Raw genomic sequence first — 6267 nt, forward strand, 5'->3', positions numbered from 1 at the left:
GCAAGTGAAAGCTGCTGGGAGAGCACCTGACTGGGAGCAGACAGGGTGTCCTGGGAATAGGTGCTAGGGCTGGCTCTGGAGGAACCCTGTTTCTACCCCAGCCCATTAAATATGGGCGGCTAAACCCATCACAACTGGCAGCAGCCGTGCTGTGCTCCCCACAAGCCAGCCCAAGGGGGCTCCAAAGCGGGTTTTCCAGGGAGATGTCCTGGCTGGTGGGGAAGAGGTGACACTTGAAAACAAATGCTTTGCTCTAGACATGGAAGTAGGAAAGCATTGATCTGGAAATGGTTTGCTATAGCAAGGACAGGGTTACTACATCTGCCTCAGCAAGGGGACCAGAACCCTTGGAGATGGCCTGGGGTGCTCCACCTGGCTTGCAGAAGGACACAGGCCTGCTGGGGTCCTCTGATATCTCTGCCAACCCCCTGGGCTGTCTCCAGTGTCCTCTGGTGCTGGGCAGATGCTCAGGTAGCTAAACCAAGCCCTTGACATCACACCCAAGAACATATTACTTCTGTGTGAAATAAATGAGGTGAGGAAAGATCTTTGTGTCTGCCAAGAGCCATGATACCTTCCAGCTGTGGCAGCCAGAGCAACCACTGTCCCTGTGAATGTAGCCTATAAGTCAAGCTGCCCGGTGCTGTGGCCCCAGGTCTGCAGCAGAAGGGGAAGGTGGATTCAATTAGCACCTGGAGAGACTTTGGGATGGGGTCTTGGCATCATTAGGATCCATCAGTGGGAGATGGTAAGAGCACACTGAGGGGACCTGTGGTCAGCAAATAAAGGTCATGGCAGGCAAACCCAGCAGCTTGGTATGGTTCTGGGGAGTAGCTGGGTGTCTCCTGTCTTCAGAGAGTTTCCAGGCACAGAAAGTGGAGGTAAGTGGGGATACAAGGAGAGAAGACCCCCAAAAGCCAGCAGGGATCCTAAGAAGGGGTGGAGACAGCTGCTGTGTGGGGGGAGAAGGGCTGACCTGGCACAGGGGCTGCAGCCCTGATACCACCTTGGTTGCCAGCCCAGCTTTGGGCCCCTTTGGGGTTAGTGAGGAGCTAGTGCCAGAGGGGACAGGGCAGCAGGATCCTGTGTGAGGTGTTTAAGTGCAGCAACAGTGACACTGTAGCTGAGACCCCGAGGAAGTGTGGGTTTGCATCCCAAGTCAGAGCTGATGCCCCAGTCCAAGGGGAAACATTCTGCACTCTTGGCTTAGAGGAATAAGAAAAACATGTGCCGTGATGGGAATGTTACCCTTCAGTACAAATACAGATGTGCCAGCCCTGCATGCTGAGGGGAAGGTTTGTGGCTGGAAGGAGCTGGAACAGCAGAAGGTACAGGAGAAGAGAGCTTCTGGGCTGACCCTGTACTTGAAGGCAGCTGAAAGCCACAAGTTGGAATTTTTTTTTTAAAAACGGTGCCCTGGGCCTCAGGGTACTAAGCCTGTGACCTGCTGCCCGTCAGGCATGGATTCAGGTCCTCACGGCAGAGGTGGAAAGCTGTGCAGCTCTCCCTGCAGGCTCATGGCCACTGTGGCTGTACCGTGAGCAGTGGGCACTAGAGGGCTGCACACTCCCGTCCTTGCTGCCAGAGGTCTCCCTCTCTGTGTCTCTCTGTCTCTCTCTCTCCCCCTGCAGAGTCTGGTCTGAAAATCCTGATTAACATCTGCCAGACTCAGTGACCCGGGAGAGATGAAAATAACTTTGAAGAACAGCAGTTTGCCACTACATGGCCAAAGTGGTGATTTTTCTTCATTTCAGTTGTGCTTTCCCCAAGCTCTGCTGCTGCCAGGGCAACCTTGCAAGGTGAAAAGAAGTAAGTACTGCATGGGCTTGATGCTGGGGGCTGTGTGCTGAGCTTGTCCAATTCCCTTAGCCCCTGGAAGTTTCTCCAGCACAGCCCTTATTCCCAGGAAAGCTGTGTCCTTTGCAGAAGCAGTGGGCTCCTCGGGTTGTTTAGTGTAGGTAAGGAGTGGCTGGGGATGGTGCAGGCATGGCTGACCCTGCCTCAGGTCTGGGTGATCTACTGGGTTCCCTCCTGGCAGCACTGGAAAGGTGTAAAATGAAGGCACAGTGAGTCATCTAAAGTAATTTTGGAGCAGTGTTCTTGTGACCACTTATGTCCACTGCTTTATTTTTCTTACCTGTTTCTGGCTGTTTTGTTGCCCTGCAGGAAGTCTCTGCTACTTTGGGGCCAGCTGTGCCCCCCTCCACCCCACATGGTGGTAGACAGACATGGTTACCATCCTTCCCCTGGTGGGAAGGCTTGGCCAGGTATCCACGGGTGTACAAGGTACCTAACTCCAGAGTTATCAGGGCATCAGTGTGAGCCTGGCAAAGACAGAGGAAGAGATGGCAAGAGGCTCTTACCTCTGGGGGCTGTGGTGCTCATTCCTTCACTGCCTGTGTCACCTACCCTGTGTGACACCACTGACCTCCCATCGGAGGACACACTGGCAGTAAAGGTCCTGGGCAAGAATCCATCATGTCCATGTTGTGGGAGCCAGACAGGATGGATCCTGGGACTGACTGAACATCTCAAGGGTTAGCATAGGAAGAGAAAGTTTTTGTTTGTGTGCCAAATGTGGAAAGACAAAGGTAAAACATTGACAGTATTGCCTGACATGTCCTGTGGCACAAAGGGATTCAGAAAGGACTCCTGCTGAGGGCTGGACTTCTGAGGAATGCGGAAATGGATTCAAAATTGGCCTGGAACAACACAAAATGTTGGCCCATCCAGTTGTCAGGAATATTGAGCAGATCGCTGCCTCCCACCCCAAATAAAGATCTGCACAAGGGGCACGATGGCAATGCTGCACCAAGGAGGAAAATTTGGACAAGCAGTATGAGGGGAGAAAAAACATAAACAAGTTGATTGAGGAGTATATTCCATCAAAAAACATGAAACAGGTAAGTGGCACAAGAAAAGTGCCATGCAAGAGCCCAGTGAAAAAGAAGAGGAGGGACCTGGAATGGGCAACGTGTTGCTGACATTGAATCGCACGCAGAAGGGGGATTGAAATCCCACTATGGAAGAGTTGTTGCAGGCTGGTTACCCCCTGAAAAGCTGCCTGTGCTTCACAGGACCTCTCAGAGACTGATCACATGCAGCTGCTACTAAGTTGCATACCACTACAACATCTTGCCTGTATTTAATATTTTTATTGTAACATCTTCTATTTAATGCTTGAAATATATTATCAGTTGTGGGTTAGCTAGAGATGTCCTGCCCCACTGTTGTGTTAAATGCCGCGCTCTGGATGCATTGGCCACCACAAGCCGGCTTCCATTAGGGGCTGGTGGCATGTAGGGATACTAAGGGGCTCTTAAGAATGGTGTGTCACCTGTAACATGAATTTGAGGCATAAACCACTGGTTTTGACTAAAGTGAATGGGCCACCTATACTTAATCCAGAAAAGGAACATGTATAGTTTATGTGTTCGGTAAATAGCAAGTGGATAAATCTTCAGGTCCCTCATGAGAGACATGGGCTATCCTCAAGCATACAGCAGGGACAGCATGAACTGATACACCCTGCAGGTGTTTGTACACTGACAGAGGTGGATAAAGTGAAACCCCTGTCCTCAAAGGTGAGGGTGGTGTGGAAGGAAGGCATTTGTCAGAGATGGTCTCCATATGAGCTCATCAGGCTGAGTCCTGCCCCATCCTACCTTGTGATAACCACAAGGGTGGGAGGGAAAGGAAAAAAAATCACTTGTTTTGTCCCCAGAAGTCTGATATAAATGGAGTGTGAAGAAAGAACCGCAGGAATATGTGGGGATGAGGAAATGTCTGCAGGTATTGCTCAGGGCACTGATAAAGCATGAAGATAAGGAAGGAAAAAGCCAGCACTTGCTTGGGAGATTAGGTAAAAATCAATCTGCTCCAGTTGCTCATGCTGGGAGAGTCCAGGGAGAACACAGCTGGGTCAGGTAGGAGATATTTAAGACTGGTATTTTTTTACTGCTTGGTAGATGAGTTGTGATGTGGCTTTATAGAAGTATTTGACCTCTGTTTTCCTATGACACAGTGACCATATTTACTTGGCAATACTGGTGTTGGTGGGCAGAAGGTGTGCAGAGATTCTACAAACACAAACCCCTTCCCAATGCTAAACTTTCTGGGAGATGGGCTAGCAGATACAATGGCACTGGGAGCACCATGAGGCACAATTGTCCTTTTGTACAGAAGGCATTTGATTTTTCTAGGTAAAAACTCAGACTTATTGCCTAAATTTGTATGCAATAATTGAAGTGGATGAAGTTCTAACAATTTTTGTGATGAGAGTATTTTGCTAAGACATCTTGAAAGATGCTGTGATCCCAAAGAGACTGGTAACAGACAAGTATAATGGAAGCTTAACCGGACCTGGAAAGATTGCTACGTGGGGCTGTAAAGGAATATGGATGTTGGGCATGCTGGAATTCAGAAAAAACAGGTTTGTCAAAAGGCTGTTCAGACCTTTCTCAAGTTGCCTGTGTGTGCTGCCTGTTGGCTATCCCAGCAGCTGAGCGATCAGAGAATAGCCAGAGGGATGTGGGAATTGCCAATCAGGATTTGCTTTGTAAAAGCACCTTACTGATTCTAGTGGGAAACAAGAGGCAAAGACAGTATTTTTCTGCTGAACAAAACATCCTTGGTGTGGTGATCTAAGCAGGGCCCCAAAAAGTGACAGGTACTTGTGGGTTCCTTGTCTAATCTGACTGTCAAAGTATAGAAGAAACTACATGAAACTTGTATTGTCCTAAAAGGGATAATGGGATAGTAAAGAGGGATAATGTGTGTAGGACACCCAGGATCTGTTTTGTCTAGGATGCTTGCTTAGGTGGAGCAGGAGAGAGAAGAACCTGAATTTGTTTCATGCCCTGGAATGAGAAAAAACAGAAGGGCTGGGAATTGCATGGGACACGAGCTGGCATGTGGCTCTGAACAAGCAGCAGTGTGGGTGCAGGGGTTAGCAGGGGAACACCCCGTGTGGGACTAAATACCAGCTGCCTGCAGGAACTCTGCGGGTGCAGGATGTGTGTGCCTGTGGATGCAAAAGAAATCCTCTATTTCCTGTTCTGGAGTTCAGCTCTGCAGAACTGGCAAAGACCATTAGACCCCATTGAGTGACCTCCCATCTTTCACAGGCCTTGCAATTTCTTCATGTTTCTCTTGACATCAGCCCACTGATTTATGTTGAACTAAAGTACATATTTTTTCCCAAAAAGACAGATCTGAAGACATTGGGAAATGAGAAAACCAACATTTCCCTTGATAATTTGTTCTACTAGTTAACCAGTGCCATTCTTTTCCTGTTTCTTATTTTTCATTTCAGTCTGTCTGGTTTCTGATGCTAAACATTAGCTTCTGCTATAGATATCAGGAATAAATCAAAATGCCCTCTAGAACAGTACCTGCTTTCTTTTTGGAATGTGGGATATGGTAATTAAATCTCTTCAATTTGTCTTGGTTTTGCAGAAGGCTGGGGTTTAGTGCTATTGCTGCTGGGGAAAAAGCAGATCCCATCCTTCTCTCTTAGCTGGCTTGTGCCCTCCCCCTCACACCCTGTAATGCAGCTGGGCAGGGAATTGATTCTGTTGAAATACGTAAACTTTTTGTTGCCTTGGGGTTATTTGGAGTTTTCAGTCTGCTCCCCACAGGGCTGTAAAGATGTCTGGTGGTGCGGTGCTAAGCCCAGCATGGTGAAGAGGAGGCTGGAAGAGTTCCAGGCGGGATGTTTTTGCAGCAGAGCCCACTTTCAGGTGTCAAACTGCCACCAAAGACTTTTGCTCATGGATGCTTCTCCCATCCCCAACTTAAAAGGAAAGCAACAGGCCACTGTGTTTGACCAGTGCCAACCAATCAGCCTTGTGTGCAGTGCTGCATAAGAAACAATCACAGAGCAGTTACAGATGATAATGAAGCAATCGAGCTGAGTGTATGAATGTGAAAAATGCCTTCCTTGCCTATCAAAATGATGGTTTTGCTTCTTTGCCTTTGAAAAGCACAGCTGCTCACTCTGAGGGTAGAAACATAGGAAGAGCAAGCACATACTGCAAATGTACACCCCGATCCCCTTGAAGAGTCTGGCTGATAGGGAGAGGGAACATGGACAGACCATTTGAGATAAATGTTTCTTGCAGGATCAACCCAGCTAAGGCAAAGGTGAATTAACTTACAGAAACTCAGTTAAATGAAAGCAAATATGAACTGGAGCTATTGGTGGGAAAATGCAGGGAGATTTTGTTTCTACATACACATGCTCATTTCAGTCAAAACAATCTGGAT

The sequence above is a fragment of the Corvus moneduloides genome, chromosome 8, assembly GCF_009650955.1.
Source record: "Corvus moneduloides isolate bCorMon1 chromosome 8, bCorMon1.pri, whole genome shotgun sequence".
NCBI lineage: Eukaryota > Metazoa > Chordata > Aves > Passeriformes > Corvidae > Corvus > Corvus moneduloides.